A 22,186-nucleotide genomic window follows, 5' to 3' on the forward strand; every position below is an offset into this window, starting at 1 on the left:
ACTGATCTCTTGCCAGGGAACCCAGGATGGTGGAGAAGCTGGCTGTCAACCTTGACCTCATTTTTCTAGTGCAGAAAACATAAATTGGGGGAAAGTTTCCATGGGCTTGGTGTCAGGCAGATTGTGGGGAAGAGTATCTCACCTACAGAAGTCTGATTCTCTTATTATCTGCTTGAAGTTTTCTCACTTCTTTTTGGCCTCAGGAATTGGCTCATCCTCATATATGAGTTCCAGGATACTGCTGGTGAAAATTTCAGTGCTGTATATGTGTGTTTTTGTTTGGTTTTTGTCTTTCCCCTACCCTCACCTCTCTCTCTCTCTCTCTCTCTCTCTCTGTGTGTGTGTGTGTGTGTGTGTGCATGTGCAAGGATGGATGAAGCCAGCTTGCTTCTAAACTGCCACTTTGGAAACTAATGGTTTGAGTGTTATCTGGAATTTCTTCCATCGTTTTACTTTTAAGCTTTCTGTATTCCTAGGTTTAAACTCATCTCCTGAAAATAATACATAGTTGCATTGTTTTTTTATATCTATTTTGAAAATTTATTTTAATTGGTGAGCCTTTGATTTGGAATATGTTGGATTCATCTCTGAAATCTTAATTTGTGCTTTATTTTTTTCTCTCTTTGTTTTTTGTACTTTACTTATTTTTTCTTTCTTTTTCCTCTGTCTCTTATTTTCGTCTCTTTTTACTTCATTGAATGGTAGGATAGATTTTTTTTTGGTTTTCTAATTTTTTTTTCTGCTCTTAGTGTTTAACCTTGAAATTGTATAACCAACTTAATGAAGTTTAAAGTTAACTTTTAACATTTCCCTAACAACTCTGTAACACTTTAAGCCTTTAGTCTTATAAACTTTTAAACCTGCATGCTATTGTATGATATTTTAACTCTGTGATTTTAAAACTGCGTGGTCAAAAGCACCTTGATGTTCATAAATTTTGGACCCTCATGTTGCCCTCATAAACATGTTATGATACATGGCAAAGGGGGCTTTGGAGATTTAACAAACATTATAAATCAGCTGACTTTAACATAAAGAGATATGGCTGAATTATACAGGTGCACCTAATCTACTCACATGAACTCTTAAAAGCAGATATTTTTCTCAGGCTAGCAACAGAGGAAATAGGCAGTGGAATTCAAAGTGTCGAAAGGACTGACTGCCACAGGTAGCTTGAAGATGGAGATGACCATTTGGAAAGCACATAAAAGAACTGGATTCTCCTAATAACCTGAGTGAAATTGAAAGCAGAATTTTCCTCAGATCCTCAGATCCACAAGACACCTTGTCCAGGTGACACCTTGATTTTATTGTTATTAGGCTCTGAGTATAGGACTTGGTTGAGTCTTTCTGTGCATTGGTTTCTGATCCACTGAAATGTAAGACAATAAAATGGTAAGTTTTAAGCTTACAGTAATTTGTTATAGCAATGATACAAAATAAATACAAACTATATGAAGCACAGTCTATCCTCATTATTTTCAGAGTATATATTTATAAACTTGTCTACTTGCTAAATTTACTTGTAACCCACAAATCAATATTGCTAATGTTTTTGCAGTCATTCAATAACATTCACAATGTGGCAAAAATTTGAGTCATCTCAAGTGCACGTTCCAAGCTAAGAGTGAACAATACTACACTCTGCCTTCTTGTTTAACTGTCACACTATAAACAAGTATCTTTCTTATGGTTTATTTACTATCATGTGTTTGGCATTTTGATGCATTTTGTTGGCACTTTTGCAGCTTAGAATGTTTCTCAAGTGTAGTGCTGAAGTGCTGTCTCATGTTTCTAAGTGCAAGAAGACTGTGATGTGTTGTAGGGAGAAAAAATTAGTTAAGTTTTATTCAGGTACAGGTTATAGTTACTGTGGTGGTAAGTGGAATGTTAACGGAGCAAGAGTGAAGTACATACAGAAAATAGAAAAGAAAATTCACTGATCTGTGCATAAGGCCCTCCAGGAAGTGATAAAATAGCATCTAAATTGTGTGATGGTGCTTTGGAAAAGAGTGTAAATGCAGCTATATTTGTGGATTCATGAGATCACTACCTATAAATAACTATAGCTGACATCACTGTTTTGAGGCTGAAATCCAAAGAAATTTAGTGACGTTACCCAGGGTCAGGATAATTTTAAATATTTCTTGGCTAGTGCTGGCTAACTCACACATTTCAAAAGGTGATATGACAAGAAAAATGTTAAACTAGAAGGCGAGGCAGGCTCTGAAAATCTAGAGGTAATAGAATTTTATATTTAAAAATATAAAAATACTTGCTGGCCGGGTGCGGTGGCTCATGGTAATCCCAGCACTTTGGGAGGCCGAGGTAGGTGGATCATAAGGTCAGGAGATCGAGACCATCCTGGCCAACATGGTGAAACCCCATCTCTGCTAAAAATACAAAAATCAGCTGGGTGTGGTGGGCATGCCTATAATTCCAGCTACTTGGGAGGCTGAGGCAGGAGAATTGCTTGAACTTGGGAGGCAGAGGTTGCAGTGGGCCAAGATTGTGCCCCTGCACTCCAGCCTGGTGACAGAGTGAGACTCTGTCTCAAAAAACAAAACAAAACAAAAATACTAACTACGTGTTATACAGAAGTAGTTATGTGACAAAGGAGATTTTCAATATCTACAAGGTTGACGTGTTTTACAAGGACATTGACAAACAAGCCTATGTAAAACAAATAGCCCCAAAGTTCTAGCTTTAAGTATTTCAAAGACTAGGGTGACTTTGTGCAGAAAGAGAGACTTTAAGTGTAATCCTCCAATGATGTTAAAAGCCCCAAATTCATGAGCATTTAAAGAAAAAATATATGTGTTATAGCTCGGTGATCAGAATAATAAAATTGTGTATGACACTCTGATATTCTGGTATATATTCTACAACTTCTTCATCCTAGAAGCTGAATGCCATCTCCAAAGCAAAAGCGTTGCCTTCAATATTGTATTGGACAATGTGCCAGAATATCACTGTGAACTCAAAAATTCTACTCTGACATAGAAGCTATTTTTATACTGCAAATCTCTAACTCTGTCATTCCACCTCTCATTCAGGGCAGTATAAATGCTTTTAAGGCATACTGGATAAAAACTTTGGAAGGTTTTGGAGGTGTTATAGAAAATAAAATCGTGCCAAAAATATAATGTATATTGCACAGCAAATAAATGTAGAAGACATCAATGATGTAAAGGAAAAATATATGGAGAAAATTTTGGCAAACAAAGCCTTAAAACCCACCAATAAACACTTAAACACGATGGAAAATCAAGGCATAAATCAGCAAGGAGAATGATGGAATGAAAGTAATCCTAAGTCTCCACGAATTGTTTCTTTTATAGCAGTCAAAATATTAGAATGGAATTTTGCCTGGCAAAAGTTTTTCAATGTCAAAGAGGAATGTGACCATATGCTAGAACACAGCCTCTAGTTTAAACTAGCCTCCACTGTGTTCACCTCTTATACTGAAGTGCTTAAGATTTGAGGCAAAAGCCAAAGAAACAAAGTAGATGCAATTTTAAGCCAGTTTAGGAGGGGAAAATGGGCTATGATCTCAAAAAGTTGAAAGGAACAAACTCCAGAGGTTGGAATTTAAGATGTCAAATACCATCCTCATTAAATGTCTCCTTCTGCAGAGTAAGTTCCACCAATCTGTCTTTGGGTTTTGGGGCAAGCCATTTTTAAGAGATTTAACCACACAGTATGCTTCTCCATGACATACTGTAGCTCCATTCAAAGTAAAATTTTAGTTAATGTTTTTTTAAAATGTAAATGCTTAGTTTTTATTTTAAGGTTTTCTTCAGGACTTTATTTGCATGACTGTATTATACCTTTTGTATAATATGTGTTCACAGCACTGTGTGTGTTTACTACATATGAGTACTATACAGTGCCTGCATACTGTGTGTATTTATTGTGAGTACTGCATATGTATACTGCTTGTATATGTGTGTGTATTACCAAGTAAAAGAGTTAAAATAGTACAATCACAGTGCAGTGGAAAAGACATATTACATGCAATTATTTGTAAAAATAATATATTAAATAAGACATTTTAAACAAGAATATGTATAAAGTAATGTTATATATTGATTAGTTGGTGAAAATATTGTGACCAGAGGTTTTCAAGAATCTGACCCTAAATGCTTATACACTGCTGGTGGGAATGTAAATTAGTTCAGCCAGTGTGGAAAGTTTGGGGTTTTTAAGATTTGAGAAGTCTCAAAAAACTTAAAAGATGTATTTCCATTTTCATATTGTAGATGTAGTCCATTTTCATACTGCTGTGAACAAATACTTGAGACTGGGTAATTTATGAAGAAAAAGAGGTTTAATGGACTCACAGTTCCACATGGCTGGGGAGACCTCACATTCATAGCAGAAGGTGAAGGAGGAACAAAAGGACATCTTATATGACAGCAAACATGACAGATTGTGCAGGGAAACTGCCCTTTATAAAACCATCATCTCTCGTGATACTTACTCACTATCATGAGAACAGAATGGGAAAAACCTGAGTCCATGATTCAATTAATTCCCACAGGATCCCTCCTATGACATGTGGGGATTATGGGAACTATAATTCAAGATAAGATTTTGGTGGAGACACAGACAAACCATATCATTCTTTCCCTGACTCCTCCCAAACCTCATGTCATCACAATTCAAAACACAATTATGCCCTTCCAACAGTCCCCTAGTCTTAACTAATTCCAGCATTAACTCAAAAGTCCATGTCCAGAGTCTCATCTGAGACAAGGCAAGTCCTTCTCACCTATGAGACTAAAATCAAAAGCAGGTTAGTTACTTCCTAGATACAATGGGGGTACAGGCATTAGGTAAATACAGCCATTCTAAATGAGAGAACTCAGACAAAACAAAGACACCACAGGTCCCCTGCTTATCTGAAATCCAGTAGAGTAGTCATTAAACCTTAAAGTTCTAAAATGATATCCTCCATGTTTCACATCCAGGTCACACTGATGCAAGGGGTAGGCTCCTTTGGACTTGGAAAGCTCTGCCCCTGTTGCTTTGCAGGGTACAGCACCCTCCCAGCTGCTTTCATGGGCTGGCATTGAGCATCTGCAGATGTTCCAGGTGCACAGTGTAAGCTATTGGTGGATCTGCCATTCTGAGGTCTGGAGGATGGTGGCCCTCTTCTCAAAGCTTCACTAGGCAATGCCCTACTAGGCAGTAGGGACTCTGTGTGGGGCTGTGACCCCATATTTCCCTTCTGCACTGCCTTAGCAGAGGTTTTCCATGAGGCTCCACCCCAACGCAAACTTCTGCCTGGACATTCAGGCGTTTTTATACATCCTCTGAAATCTAGGCAAAGGTTTCCAAACCTCAATTCTTGACTTCTATGCACCTGTAGGTTCAACACCATGTGGAAGCTGGCAAGGTTTGGGACTTGAACCCTCTGAGGCCACTGGCTAAAAGGGGCCAAGGTCTGAACTGTACCCTGGCCCCTCTTAGCCATTGCTTGAGCAGCTGGGATGCAGGGCACCAAGTCCCTAGGCTGCACACAGCCCACAAAATCATATTTTTCCTCCTAGGCCTCCAGGCCTGTAATGGGAGGGGCTGCTGTGAAGGTCTCTGACATGCCCTGGAGACATTTTTCTCATTGTTTTGGTGATAAACAATCAGTTCCTTGTTACTTATGCAAATTTATGCAGCAGGCTTGAATTTCTCCCCAGAAAATAGGTTTTTATTTTATATTGCATCATTAGACTGCACATTTCCCAAACTTCTATTCTCTGTTTCCTCTTGAACATTTTGCTGCTTAGAAATTTCTTCCATCAGACACCCTAAATCAATTTTCTCAAGTTCAAATTTCCACATATCTCTAGGGCAGGGGAAAAATGCTGCCAGTCTCTTTGCTAAAGCATAACAAGTGTCACCTTTGCGTCAGTTCCCAAAAATTTCCTCATCTTCATCTGAGACCACCTCAGACTGGCCTTTATTGTCCATGTCACTATCACTATTTTGGTCAAAGCCCGTAACAAGTCTCTATGAAGTTCCAAACTTTTCCACATTTTCCTATCTTCTTCTGATCCCTCCAAACTGTTCCGAAGTTGGTTAGAATCTCTGCCTGTTACCCAATTCCAAAGTCACTTCCACGTTTTTGGGTATCCTTAAAGCAGCAGCACTCTACCAATACCAATTTACTATATTAGCCTATTTTCATACTGCTGTGAAGAAATACCTGAGAGTGGGTAATTTATAAAGAAAAAGTGGTTTAATGGACTCACAGTTCCACATGTCTGGGGAGGCCTCCCAATCATGGCAGAAGGTGGAGGACCAAAGACACATCTTACATGGCAGCAGGTAAGAGAACATGTACAGGGGAACTGCCCTTTATAAAACCATTGGCTCTTATAAGACTTATTCAATATCATGAGAATAGCATGGAAAAAACTTGCCTCTATGATTCAGTTACCTCCCACCAGGTCCCTCCCACAACACGTGGGGATTATGGGAGCTACAATTCAAGATGATATTTGGGTGGAGATGCAGCCAATCCATATCAAAAGAGAACTATCATTTGACCCAGCAAACCCATTACTGGGTATACTGTGTATATACCCAAAGAAATATAAATCCTACCATAGAGAAACATGAATGACTCTGTTTATTGCAGCTCTATTCACAATAGCAAACACATAGAATCAACCTAGATGTTCATCAATGTTGGGCTGCATAAATCAAATGTGGTACATATACACCATGAAATACTACCCAGCCATAAAAAAGAATGAGATCATGGTCTTTGTAGGAACATCAATGGAGCTGAATGTCATTATCCTAAGTGAATTAATTCAGAAACAGAAAACCAAAACTGCATCTTCTCACTTATAAGTGGGAGCTAAACATTGAGTACACATGGACACAAAGAATGGAACAACAGCACCACATCCTACTTGAGGGTGGAGGATGGGAGAAACATAAATATTGAAAATCTGCCTATTGAGTATTATGTTGATTACTTGGGTGACAACACTGTACACCAAACCCCCGCAACATACAGCTTACCCACATAACAAACCTGTACATGTACCCCTTGATGCTAAAATAAAATTTGGAAGGAATACAAAAAGAAACTGACCCTATACTTTCCCTTACAATAATGGTTTAGTTTCCAGTATGTTAGTGTTCATGGTGACATTAAAGAATATAGCTACCCAGAATAATAATAATCTAAGGCATTATTATTTTATTATAATTGCTATTATTATTTTATAAATGTAAATTTTGTTTATATTTACCTCAAGGCTTACCAATGTATTTGCTCAGTTTTCCCTCTTCTATTACAGACTCTGTATGTGAGTATGTGTGTATGTGTGTTTTCTCTTATTGAAGTACATAGAAATTATTATCGTGAATCTCTGTGGTGATATATTTTCTCAGTTTTCATTTACAAAAAAGTTCTTATATCATGTTTATTTAGAAAAAAATATTTTTCTGGGTATATAATTCTGCATTGAGAGTTATTCTCTTCTAGCACTTTGAAGATACTCTTCCATTTTCCTCTAAACGTTGTTATTGTGGTTAAGATCTCCACCCTTAGTCAGATCGAGACCATCCTGGCTAACATGGTGAAACTCCGTCTCTACTAAAAATACAAAAAAAAAAAATTAGCCAGGCATGGTGGCGGGCGCCTGTAGTCCCAGCTACTTGGGAGGCTGCACTCCAGCCTGGGTGACACAGCCAGACTCCATTTAAAGAAAAAAAAAACTCTACCCTTAGTCTAATGGTTTTATTTTGTACATTGTAGGTAATCTGACTTTTCTTTCTGACTGAATTTAAGATTTTTTTTTATATCCTGTGGTTCTGACATAATCATTCTGTAGTCATGATATTCTACAACAGACTTAGATATGAAATTTCCCTCTGGATTGTGTTTCTTGTGTCTGCAGATTCATGTCCTTCTCAGCTGGTATCTCCTCTTAGTCTCTTTATTTTCTTCTATGTTTCTTAACTACTCTTTGGTATTTTTGATGCCTCTGAGACTCATTCGAAGCACTTTCTTCATATACATCCTCTGAGTACTGATTCTTGTTTTGTGGTGTTTAACTTGTTTTCTAGCAAATCTGTTGAGTTTTTATTTCAATTAGTATACATTTTATTTCTGTAAATGCAATATGGTTCATTTTCAAATATGCCAAATCATTTTTATACCTATATCTTGCTGTCTTATTTTCCTGATTTCATGGTTTTTTTTAAATTTAAACATTTCAGATTAAGCAATGTAAAATCCACACATAATAAACTTAATATCAGAAGTTTTGAAGAAAACCTCCCTCTTTTTTGGTCTGTTTATTTGATAGGTTTTTATTGTGACCTAACATTTGGGTTAATTTAATTTGTATCAAATCTGAGGGTCTAAATTTGGATTTTTTTTTCAAGGATGATTTGCAATTGCTGCTTGTAAGTTAAAATGATACCAACCTGCTTGGAAATATTTCAGGCTTCTTAATAATCCTGGCTTAATGCAAAAATTTTGAATCACACAAGTCTTTGTCCACTCATTCTAAGGAAATGTGGCCATTTGTGTCATTGAAATATTGATTGTTGTTTGCTAATGTATCACAATACCTTATCTGCTTTCTGTAATAAATTTTAAGATTGATATCCCTGTATGTAGAAATAGCAAAGTATTAAAATGTATGTCTGTCTTACATTTTAATTTCTTCCATATCCTATTATTGTGATTAGTAGTTATATCAGAACATTAATTGTGTCAGACTACAGGTTGAGAAGAAAGTAACAACTACTAGTCACCTAAAATTCCTTGACACATTACTAAGAACCATACAATGCATACAAAACTTTGCTTGAAATGTATGTACACAGCATTTTTATTGAAGTAAAATATGAGTGTGTATGTGCTTATGCAAAATTGCATACATGGATACATTTAAAACAAATCTTGAAAGTTCAACCTGATGAATTTTACCTATTTATATGCCCTTATAACTGTTACGAATACACAACATCTTCAGGACCCTGGAAGACTTTCCTGGGTCCTCTTTCAGTCAGTGACTCCAATGGTAACCACTATTTTGAGCTCTCACCAAAGGTTACTTTTGCCTGTCTTTTAACTGCTTAAATTAAATTGTAAAGTATTTACTATTTGGGTCTGGAATTTTTGGGAGTCCATATCACATTTGTGAAATTAATTGCTGTGGTGGTGTCCTTAAATGATTTGTTCTTCTTCATCACTGTATGATATTGTATTTACGTATGGATGTGTGGGTTGTTTTCTGTTTCTAGTTGTTGTGAATGATACTGCTAAAAACAGTCCTATGCATGTCTTTTGGCTCTAATATATATTAATGTTGGGTATATATTTACGAGTAGAGTCACTGGGTGATGCATGTGCTTTATGTTCAAATGTATTAGCAGCTGCTAAGGTTATTGAAATGGTTTTATTAACCTGGATTACATGAGAAAATGTAGATGCTCCATGTCTTTCATAAATCTTGAGGTTTTTTTTGTGTATGGCTTTTTTTTGCCATTTGTGTGAGAGTGCAATAGAGTCTACTTGTGGTTTTAGTGAGCATTTTTCATTGACTAGAGATGATTTCATTGTCTTATTATACATCTAGATACTCTAGATATTATACATCTAGATACACCTAGATACATCTTCTTTGCAGTAACTGTTCAAATATTTTGCTCACTTTCTTAAATTGGGTTGCTTGGGATTTTAAAACTGATGTGCAGTTTCCTTACATATTTTGAAAATAGTTCTTTGTAGCTTCTTTTTGGAAGGGAAAAAAATAAAACAGTGAAGAAAAGAAGCTGTGAATAAGATGAAGAAATGTTTATACTTATTGGTCTATATAAGTGTAGACCCAAGGCCAAAATGTATAAGCAATATTTATGATAGTTACTGCTTATCTATTTCTTCCTGTTAATCCAAACTCCAGCAGGTTCTGAGAGCTGGAACATGTGCAATGTATACATGATGAAGTAAAGTAGAACCCCAGATTCTGAAGGTAAGTTAGTACAGAATCTGTGTTAAAGTGCTGCTTACATTGCTCTAATTATTTTCCATTTGTGAACGATACTTCCAAATGCTTCACATCACAAAAGGTTATATATGTATGTGAAATTTAGGACAGTCCTAAAAATTCATGCCCCTACTTAATGGGAATTCAATTGGTATGGTTTCCCAACCTGATAATTAAAAGGGTTCTAAAAGTAGGAGCTAATTGAATTTCAATTTACTTCTCTTTCTGCATCAACAGCATGATTTTAGAGACTTTTTAAAAATAGCTATTTATGTTCAAATATTTCATTGTAGCATGACATTAATGATCTTGTAAGTAGGCTAATTGTAGATTCCATTGCAGACCTCCTTTGGAGATACTTCTGTTCAACGCTTAGAGCCAGTAGAATAAGTTTAGTTCAAAAGTCCACCCTGGTATTTGTGCGATGCTTTACTTTCTTAAATTCGCAGGAGTTATAAACAAACTATATATGCAAGTACAGACTGCTTGAAACTATAAGAAATGTTTATATCTTTATATTACCTGGGAAATTATTTTTGGGGTTCTTATAAATTTCGCAAGTTTGCAAATCACATAACACTTTCTTCTCTGTGTTCTCTCATCCAAATATGTAACGGTGACTTTAATAATCTATCCCCATACAATGCTGAATACAACTTCAGGATGTTCACATACTTGAGCTACTCATCCATGGAATCATGAATTCAGAAACTCTAGTCCAGAATATAAGGAGGCTGCCTATTATCAGGCTTTTCACAAGGACTTCATTGTGAGTATTCATTTACTTGAATGTTTCACCAGAACATAGCTCTGGGGGCATGAGAAGGAGGAATTGTGGCACTGGGAGAGGGGGGTAGAGGCAACTGTGCATTGAGTATTGACAAGACACCACCGTGACATTTCTAAAGCTTTGTTCTATCATCAATGTAAAATCCATATGCATTTAATTGCTGGAAATCTAAACCTGATGAACTCCTTCAAAGTCATAGTCTCTACATGTTTACAGTTTTATCAGCTTCAGGAACTCAATTCAGTACAAGCATTTCACATGTTTCAGAAATGCACCATTAAGACTTTTTTCCTCATCATTTGGAGGAGAAAACAATGAACCAAATACATAGATGAATAGAGAAAAATATATATATTCCTAGAATTTTTCTTCCAGAGATTAATAAAGAAGCATTACAATTTCTGGAGAAAATGTATTCCCGTGGGTTACATGGCTGAATTGGTTGGAAATTTGTTGTTATACAATCTAGGGATTTATTTGGATTTTGAAACTGCCCTTGACAATAAACTCTACATTCTACATATTTTGCAAAATACAATAGAAGTTTATTTTTACTCTGCCTATGCAAGACTTTTAGCAATGAAAAATATCAAATAAAATTTAAATTAAGCAAATTATTATTTTTACTATCAGATTATATTTTTCCTTGAAGCTTCTTAATCTGCGTTTGTTATTGATGTGTTTGGTACTATAATTCTCTTTTTTTCTGTCTGCCTGTATATGTCTTATATATGTATATGTGTGTACATGTAAAATATCAACTATTAAACCTGGGCAAACAGATATTTTTGATTAAATATAAACCAATCAGAAACATGGAAATTAAATTTCAAGTACACTATCTTAAAAATAAAATAATTTAGACAAATTCATTTTGTTGTGCTATGTATCAAAATTTTCAAATATTTGAGATGTTTAATAAATACTTTTTTATTTTATTTTATTTTATTTTATTTTTTTTTATTTTTTGAGACGGAGTCTTGCTCTGTCGCCCAGGCTGGAGCGCAGTGACCAGATCTCGGCTCACTGCAAGCTCCGCCTCCCGGGTTCCCGCCATTCTCCTGCCTCAGCCTCCCGAGTAGCTGGGACTACAGGCGCCCGCCACCTCGCCCGGCTAGTTTTTTGTATTTTTTTAGTAGAGACGGGGTTTCACCGTGTTAGCCAGGATGCTCTCGATCTCCTGACCTCGTGATCCACCCGTCTCGGCCTCCCAAAGTGCTGGGATTACAGGCTTGAGCCACCGCGCCCGGCCCGATGTTTAATAAATACTATCCATATTTACAGAAGATTCTATGTTAATATATAACATTTAATGGAAGAAGGCTCCTAATTACAATAATGTTCCCCCAAAAGTCATGTTCACTCAGAACGTGCAAATGTGATCTTAACTGGACATAGCTTCTCTGCAGATGTTATCAAGTTAAGATGAGTTCATACTGGATTACAGTGGGCCCTGGGTCAATGACTGATGTTCTTAAAAGAAAAGAGAAATTTGGACATCGATTCAGACAGAGGGATGATGGCTATGTAAAGATGAAGGCAGAGATTGGAGGGATGCTGCCACAAGCCAACAATATCAACGACTGACAGCAACCACCAGAAGCTAGAAGAGACATGGGAGAATTTTACTCTGGGGACTTTGGAGGAAATATGACCCTGTTGACACTTTGATTGTGGACCTCTAGCGTCCGGAACTTTGAGATAATAGATTTCTGTTGTCTTATGCCACCCATTTTGTGAGACTGTTATGGCAGCGTTAGGGAATGAATTCAGATTCCCATTGCTCCTAGATAAAGTCCAAGCTTCTTTTTATGGCCTGTAAGATATTTTCTGCTCAGGCGCTACTTTGGTCTTCAGCCTATTTTGTCTTCTTGTCTTACTCTTTCTTCAAAGTTAATTGAAAAATATTATATTACCAATTTTGTTATAAAATAAAATTGTGTATGTTCTAATTTATACACAGATTTCTATTTTGAAGTTAAAAACCATTCACCAAGAAAATACTGCCAAATCCCTAGGTTCAAACATGGCTAGTATAGACATGTTTTCACAGTTGGAGTCTTAAGGCATAATATCAATAGCAATGACTTACTGAAAGCCATAACTACATCACTGCTGAGCCATGTTTAAGTTTGTAATGATTTGTGGGAGTAGAAATGGAAAATGTAATAGTAATACACTCATCTGTGAAAGTTCATTGTGATGGTTAATGTTATATGTCAAGCGAGTCAAGAGATACCCAGATAGCTGGCAAAACATGCCTGAGTATGTCTATGGAGGTCTTTCTGGAAGTGATTAGCATTTGAATCAGTAGACTGAGTGATATGGTTTGGATCTGTGTCCCTGCCCAGATTTTATGTTTAATTGTAATCCTCAATGTTGGAGGTAGGGTCTGGTGGGAGGTGATTAGATCATGGTGTTGGTTTCTCATGGTTTAACACCATCCCCCTTGGTGCTGTCATCATGATAGTGAATGAGTTCTCATGAGATCTGGTTTTCTTAAAGTATGCAGCACCTTCCCCCTCTCTCTTCCTCCTGCTCTGGCCCTGTAAGACATGCCTGCTTCTCCTTCACCTTCTCCCATGATTGTAAGTTTCCTGAGACCTCCCAAGAAGTAGAAGCCACTATGCTTCCTGTACAGCCTGCAGAACCATGAGCCACTTAATTCTCTTTTCTTCATAAATTACCCACTTACAGGTATTTTTTTACAGCAGTGCAAAAATGGACCAATGTGGGTGGGCATCATCCAACCCACTGAGGGTCAAATAGAATGAAAACATAAAAGGGAAGCAAATTACCACCCTCCTTGAGCTTGGACACCCATCTTCTCCTGTTCTTGGACAAGTGTGGGAAAAGGGTAAGAGTGGGCAGTAAAACGATTTCATATTGCAGTAAGAGAATTAGAATCATCAATGCAATCTACCAGAATCCCTGACTTCTGCTTATAATCTAAATGAAGGACAAACATTTTCATAATACAGACACATGACAGAAAAAGAAATTATTGGTTGAAATTTGGTGCAAGACACCAGGGTCAGTGGGTGATTGTGGAGAGAGCACTGCGGGCTTCTTCCGCCTCTGTAACTCTAGGAACCATAGGCAAATGATCAGTCTGTTATCTCAGACATCTCAATAAAACTTGTTCCCGAGGCAGAAAGAAGCCTAGTTATATAGCACTTTTTCAACTGCTATCATTTTAAAGTTAGCAAGAAATGAAAAGATTCTAAAATCCCTTTCAATATGCCACCTAAAGCTCACTACCAGTATTAAATAGACTGCATCTTTCTGTATTCAGAATTTCTGGGTGGCCTGTTATGGTGATGTCAGGCATAGAAATAATCAATCACTGAAGCCAGAAAGCATACAGAAATGTGATTACATCTAAGTCAGCATGTATAGATCAAAATCAGCTACAGTGTCCAAACGCACACTACTGTAAGAGCAAATTACACTTAGAAAAATTAGATAAAGGGCAGGACCATTTTCTCAAAGAAAGGAGCTGTGAACTCCCGTCGTCACTTTGTTTGTGGTGGGGACACTGGTGGCAGAGTCGGATGGCCTAAGTTCTTGTCATAGCTGTAACAGTTAATCTTGTGACTGTTATAAAGTTTTGTTTTTGTCTTTGCTGATCCCATTTTCACAGCTGTAAAAGAGGTATAGTTACCATTTACAAAGTTGTTAAGAAATCACTTGATATGTTAGTGAAAGGATTTTACTCAATGTAACCTATTCACCATGTTATTTGTTGTTATTTCAACTTGAAAGACAGATACAGTTTCTAAATTCTGTCAATTTGCTTTATAGAATGAGTGACACAGAATTAAGTAACATATGATGCACCTCATTGCAACATGCCTTAAGGATTTTTCAGCTTCATTTAGGAGCTTCAGGTTCCTGCTACTGATTTATTCCTTGTCCACAGAGTGCATTACTAATGCCAAATAGTGACATAATTTAAATGGCTCAAGTTTCAGGAAATCTAAGACAGATAGTGTGAAATTCATGTTGTGAAATTCTCAACATTTCCCATTGACATTCATTTGTTTGAAGGTTTTCAATTTTTGCAATTTCTGAAATAATAATGGTCTGAACTGTAGGAAAGGCTTACAGAGGTTGACAAGTGAGACAGTGTGTCTCACAGTGAGGTCACTCAAACACTGATGAGTTGCTATTCCAACTCTTGAGTTAGTCTGTCTCTATTCTCTGTTCCCATCATGCTATCTTTGTGACCAATGGTAAGTAACAAATGCAAATTTCACTTTCCGATTGAAGGAATGATCTATATCAGCTTTAAGAATGAGAGAAAGGGTGATTTTTACATGTAAACATTCTGTAGGATAATAAATACAAAAATATTGCTGTAAAGAGGGGTGATTTGAAGGTCAAGGAGGCTTAATTTATAAGAAAATCCAGAATCAGGTCCTTAGTAAAAGTAAACTGTAAAGTGAGGACTTGTGTTTTATATTTCATAAACTAAAGCTTATCATTGGCAGGAAAATACCTATACAGTGATACCTCATTTTAACTAGATTCAATGTGTGAAGCAAGGATGCTATTCAATTCTTGGATGAATGTTTGTTTCACCCATCATGAGGATGAAACCTGCTGATACATCACCAAAAAAATGGAAGATTTTTTAAGCAAGCAAAGCAGAAAACAGCAGGAAGGAAATTCAGAGTTGCAGAAGAAAATCATGTACGAATCTTGTTTTATGCTACAGAAAAGTAATTGGATTTGTGAATACTGGGCAAACAGCTCAATGAAAATGAAATGATATGCTGATGTGCTGACATTTGATCTGGTCTTATAGAAAGGAGAAAAAAATAAGCCTTAAATTTGAACCATGGAAATATTTCTTCCCCTTTTGTGACTTCTTGCAAAGGGATATCAATTTCATATAAATTAGCTGAGAAAGGGGTCTGAAATATATTCTCATATGCATAATTTTTAAAAATTTGAATATAATCTTAAAACATTTGAATATGTTAGAGGAGAGAATATCAAAGGGAAAAGAGTATTCATGTTTAGAATTGTTAATAATTTAGTATGTTTTTAAAATGTGAGAGCCAAATTCAAATGAAAATAAGAATCTTGGTTAACAAGATATATTTGCTATTGTCATGATAACTGAAACCTAAGTCAAGTAAACTAATCTTAGAAATAAATAGCTTTTATGTGGAAGGTGATGAAATCCTCTAGCAGTACAGCTGGGGCACATCTGCGTTATTCCAGCAATACTCAGTAGTTAAAAGTTATGCATTTACACATAATGCATGCCTTTGATTCACATCTATATTACCAATGGCTAGCCTGTTTCCATTGCAACTCATTCCACAAAATGTATGCAATTCTCTAAGAATGCATTGGGAAGTGGCAATTCTAAGGAGCTTTTTATTTGAATGTAAGTTTGATCAAAATATTTAGCAGTTGTCTAAAATAATGCTCTTTATTGTGTTCTCAAGTGTAGATTTGATATCAAAGTGTAAAAGGGATCGGTAAAGCAATAAACTCTGCGAGATACAGGACGTCAGTCAGGTGCAGGTAGGAGGACAAACTCCTGGCCATGAAAGGTTACGATGTTCTGGCCATGCACAGTAACTCAGTTCATTGTATGCAAGGACTATGCTGTGGATTCACTGTCCCTTAAATTCCGTCTGCACTGTAGCGTGTTGTAGAAGAGATACTTAAACACTGAACTCCTTCCTTTTGCAATAATTCTATACAGATGAGATACATTTAAAAGATTCTGCAGAGTTAAGTTTAAAATGGACAATACATAGCCTTAAAGAAGAGAAGGAGGTAAACCTTAGGATTGCCTGTAAATTGGGAAGAGCATGAAAGGAAGTGGTGTAATTTCCCATACTTTTGCTTTGGAGGTAGAGTTTATGGTTTAGGTAAATATGTAAGTGATTTCATATTACCTGTGTAATTTTATTATTCACAAATAGGTGACACAGCAATGGAAACAAATGGTTTCATCTTGTTAGAGTGTATATTTTGAAGCATAAATTGATGAAATTTGAAGCTGAGGAGGTGGGCAGGGGTGAAACAACAGAAGGCTTTATGGTTTATATTTAGTAGCTTGAAAGTTACTCTATACGTATGGAATATAGATATGGGTTGGATGGCCAGTAAAGGATATTAGGGAATAATATGCTCAGGTTTCTGTTTCATTTTATTTGTTTGCTTGTTTATTTACTTATTTTTGAGACAGAGTCTTGCTGGAGTGCAGTGGCACCATCTTGGCTCACTGCAACCTCTGCCTCCTGGGTTCAAGCAATTCTCACGCCTCACCCTCCCGAGTAGCTGGGATTACAGGTGCCCACCACCATGCCCGTCTAATTTTTGTGTGTTTAGTAGAGATGGGGTTTTGCTATGTTGGCCAGGCTGTTCTCAAACCCCTGAGCTCAAGTGATCTGCTTGCCTTGGCCTCCCAAAGTGCTGGGATTATAATCGTGAGCCCTTGCATCCAGCCAGAGTTTCTGTTTTAAGAAGAGCACTCTGTCTACAGAATAAAGGATGAGTTCCATGGGCAGGTGAGGTAGGGAGTTGCTATTCCAGAGCAGAAGAAAGGTGACTATTAGGTGGTTAGTGCAAGAATACTGGAAAGAGACACTGTCAAACTGGACACACTATCCTGTTTCAGTTTATTGGTATAAAAATCCTTCCTTCAGCTCCTGTGACAAGTGGAGTGACTTCTCAGGAGTTCCCTAGATTTTTGAAAACAGATCAATGCTGATATTATTCAAATTAGAAAAAAAAAAACCTTAGTAAAACAATTTTAAGCTCTTTAAAACTCTTTAGTGCAGTTTTACTTCACTTAGGCAGAGATTGTCTACTGAATTCCTACTATGTCCAGGTAGAAATCTGTGTCCGAAGAATATAGGAGAGAGCAGCCCAGTGCAGTGGCTCATGTCTGTAATCCCAGGACTTGGGAGGCCGAGGCGGGTGGATCACAAAGTCAGGAGATCAAGACCATCCTGGCTAACACAGTGAAACCCCATCTCTACTAAAAATACAAAAAATTAGCTGGGCGTGGTGGCGGGCACCTGTAATCCCAACTACTCGGGAGGCTGAGGCAGGAGAATCGCTTGAACCTGAGAGGTGGAGGTTGTAGTGAGCCGAGATCGCGCCAGTGCACTCCAGCCTGGGCAACAGAGCAAGACTCCATCTAAAAAACAAAACAAAACAAAACAAAAATGAATATAGGAGAGAGCAAGATTAATATGATCCCTGTACCTGCCAGATGTATAATCTAAAGGATGGTGTATAGAGAAACACTGACGGAAGCAGAATATGATGCAATGGCCGTTGTGTATGGGCAGCACACAAATACAGTTCACCTGATCATATATGTATGTGGGGGAGGGGTGTGTACATCTTATTCAATTTAAAGAATCAGGAAAAGATTCTGGAAGAAGATCTGAAATGAAGGAGGATGTAGGGACCGTGGGTGGGAGAAGAAAAGTTCAGGCAGAGGAAAGAGAAGGTACCGAAAGCTTAGCCAGGAGCCTGAAATTAGTCCAGCCTGGCAGGGCTGGGGAGTGGTTCAGTAGGGAGGATCCAGAGATGAGACTCATTGTACTCTGTGTGTTTATTGTTATTCCAAGAAGAACACAAGTTCTTTCAGGGTAGAGGCCATGTAATTGTTATAATTTGGCTTTTCCTATACTCTTTAATATTCAATGTACGCACCAGTTAGGGAGTGCAGCCGAGGTATTCTCAGTGGCCAAAATGTTACTGTTTTTGGCGAGTAGTTCCTGCTCTTGGCAAGGAGGTTAGGAGGGGCCCTCAGGAATATTTACTGGCGAGAAACTAGAGTACTCACAGCATTTGTGCGTTTCTAATACTGTAGACTTCTTTTATATGAATAAGCACTTGGCTGCTCCCTCCGAGAACATTGCCTCCTGGCTTCCCAAATGACAGTAACTAGAACATTGATGGCATTGCCTTTGCTTGGACAGGTTTTCTAGTACTTTGAATTCAGTGATTTTATGTAACAAACACACTTTTTCACCCCAAAATAGAAGTTTCCCTTGAGATCCTGTACTTGCTGGTCTCTCCCCTCTTTTCCACACCAGGGCTGCCCTGCCTGTTACTTATCAGAAGGTCTGAAAAGGAGGTTTAATTTCCAAACTATTCAAGGAAACTCTTGGGGTGGGGGTGTCATTCACTGCATCGCTGACTTCTAGACCAGCACAAATTGAATTCCATGCATGCGTGCTTATCTGTCTTTGACAGCCCTTGGAGTCTCGCCTCTCCCTGCGTGGATGGAGAGGCTGCTGTCATTCCCAGCCCCCTCACTTAGTGTCTCTTCATCTCTCTCCTTTTCTCTCCCACAACCACGGCTTCATCTAGGGCTTTCTGTAGTGTTGACTTCCCACCCCTGCTGACTGCAGCCTTCTTTAGCAAATGCCAAACGTCCTAAAATGTCGATGGGACAGTCTGCAGATAAGCATCATTTCTGTGCTCTGAATACAACATATCTAAGTTTGAGTGTAGCCTGTGCCCAAGGATCTCTGAGGGTTTCCTGCACTTAATCAGAAAGTGCAAAATGCAGAATTAAACTAGCAAGAAATAATATGTCAACACAAAGTCATCAATTTTGAGGAAATAAAACAAATACCTCTCTTTACAAGAGAATTAAAAGTGAAACTTTAAAAAAGCACAACCTGTATGCTTTTTGAAAGACTAAGGAATTTCTTGGAGAATCTGTGACATTCATTGCTTAAAAAAATAAAATCAGAGTCCTTTGTCTTCTGAAAGTGAGAACCACAGTATGAGTGAGATACAAAACTAATGAGCATATTGACAGGTGGCCATCTTGAGGTGGAAGGCAGGAAGCCACAGAGAGCTGGCAGGACACTCCCTGTGGAAGTTACTGCTTGTAAGTTAGTTTGTCTGTTGATGAGAAGCTTTTCCTCCTTACATTTTCCTAGTTCCCTGCAGGATAGCTACCGAGGATATAGAAATTGTGAAGGAAGAGTGAATATCCCAAGGATATGCACCCAGTAAGGGATTTCTCTCAAAAGTAAGGTAGTCGTCCCATTAATTGGTTGGCCAGGAGATAAACGACAAAGGCATAGATACAGGTTATAATATGAAAATATATTGGCATACAGCATGTTAGATCAGGTAGAATGCCCGGTATCTTCTCAAAATGTATAGAAAAGAGGAGTAGATGCCCTAGGAGAATACCCATTCTTAAACTCAGACTAAACAATTTCTCACTGCTCCACTAGCTATATATCTATAAAGAATAATGCACTGCATGTCCATACAAAACCTGCTACTGGAATCTATTTTCACCCACATTCGTGAAACTATGAGCCATGGCAGTTCTTGCCAAGGATTTTTACTAGGAATCTAAGAAAGAACTCAGGAGTGCTGTTTGACTTCTACATGACAGTACTTTTGATTTTCCTTTGGTGATAAATTTTGCTCCTGCTGACAGAAAGAATAATTGCTGCACACAGAGTTTAACTCTATTTTCTTGCTCAATTTTTACAGTGTAAGCAATCTTGGACAATGAAGTTTTTTTAGATCAAATCCTGCTCTGGGAAGAGAAAAATCAACTTGCATTCTGATGTACAAATCTATAGCAGCTTATTGTGTCACTATGGAAAGGGTACTTATCTGGACAGCAAATAATAAATTAATTTCTAATTAAAAGAGGTGAATGTTTTGTATTTCAAAGCATTCTCAGTTATTTAGGCATTTGTACCTATTGTCTTACACTCCCTACAGACTATTGTATATAATTTACTGCATTTTTCCTCCATTTGTCATTTCTATTTAATATAATAGCATTGTAGACAATAAATTTAGCATTAATGTATTTTATTATCTAATTTTATGGATATGATCTGTTTCCCCTGTTTGGGGTCTGTGAGAAAGGCTACTATTCTTTCAATCTTCAAAATATATGCAATATGATTCTGAGTCCCCAGCAAACCGATTCTTCTTTGGGGTTCCCTCTCAAATGATTACTGGGAACCCAAGAAAAGTAAACACTTTGATGAATTACTCCAGTTTGTTCTTTTTTTTTTTTTAAATATATATATGCTGTCTGCTGTTGGGAGACTAGTAATTTCTCAAGTTGTCCAAGTACTGGCCTCTGACAGAAGGCTACTGGTCTCCAACCCTCCCAGGATAACTCCTGTGGTCACTGATGTTCCTTTCTGCCTTGTTTAGTTGGAAAGAAAGCTTCTTTTATTTTATTTTTTCACAGGTACTGATATGGAAACTTCTGGGGATGGCAGAGACCGGTTGTCTGATGCAAAGGTGTTTGCTAGAGCGAGGGATCTGCATTATTTCTTCCTGCAGATAAAAAAGAAACTCTACTTTCCAATGCCATTCTTTTCTGGGTAGAACCACCTGTTAAAATCTTGGTGTTGGGGCTGAGGGACTCTGAAGACTGACAAAATCCGTAACTACTCATATTCTGCTGTATGACAAACACATCCGAATAACTGGCAGACTCAACATCTCCTACACATTATATTTTGTTATCAAAACCTAAATGACAAGCTGAGCATAAACTACAAAACATTTCAAGTAATAGTTCAGTAAAATAGAAAACGGAATTGAGAAACAGCAGCAAAATAAATGTTTATGTCAACTCAAGTTCTAAATGTTGGTGGTCTTAGCAATAGGTAACTATGTTCATTGTGTCATTTTTCTGATATGTATGGGAGACCGGATGTGAAGATTGATTACAAAAATGGCCCTGATTCTTCATACCTCTGTGAGTGTGCATCCTCTGCAGTATGACTTTGCAGTTTTTCCCATCAGTAGGTGGAGTATAATTGTCTACCCCTTCAATCTGTTCTGACATCACACACAACTTCCTTTTGCTGATAGAACATAACAGACAGATGACATGTCAGTTCTGAGCTTAGGCCTCCAAAGACCTTCGTACTTTGACTTTTTTTCATTAAGTTCTGCCACAACCATACAAATAAACTCTGAATGGCATTACTCATGTGGCACCTTTGCCACCATTGCCCCAACTGACAGCCATCCATCCAAAAGACATGTGAGTGTGGCTTTTCATGACCAACCAGCCTCCAGCCAATCTGCCCAGTGACCACAGGCATATAACAGACCCAAAATGAGACCAGAAGAATGTGGTAAATATAAGCATCCAGCTGATGTATAAACATGTGAGAAATAACAACTAGTTCTGTTAAGTCGCATTCTTTGGATAGTTTGCTACAGAATGATAGATAAATGACAGAAATTGGTACCCGAAACAGGAACAGTCATAATAAAATCGTTGGACTAGGGAGCTGGAAGAGGCTGGAAAATTGGACAGGACACGGTGAAGAAATTGCTCTTGGAGGCTAGAAAAATGAAAACTCATATATTATGTAATCAC

General features: G+C 37.5%; 1 long non-coding RNA gene across 1 annotated transcript; it reads left to right on the plus strand.

The window, feature by feature from the left end:
* The first annotated feature begins 1,051 nt into the window (after positions 1-1,051).
* On the plus strand, positions 1,052-20,432 carry LOC105466709 (uncharacterized). The gene is made up of 4 exons (XR_978424.2): positions 1,052-1,293; positions 9,933-10,001; positions 10,679-10,785; positions 20,317-20,432. It is a non-coding gene; the product is annotated as an uncharacterized lncRNA (long non-coding RNA).
* Positions 20,433-22,186: the final 1,754 nt, after the last annotated feature.

The sequence above is a fragment of the Macaca nemestrina genome, chromosome 3 (genome assembly GCF_043159975.1).
Source record: "Macaca nemestrina isolate mMacNem1 chromosome 3, mMacNem.hap1, whole genome shotgun sequence".
In the NCBI taxonomy this organism is placed as follows: domain Eukaryota; kingdom Metazoa; phylum Chordata; class Mammalia; order Primates; family Cercopithecidae; genus Macaca; species Macaca nemestrina.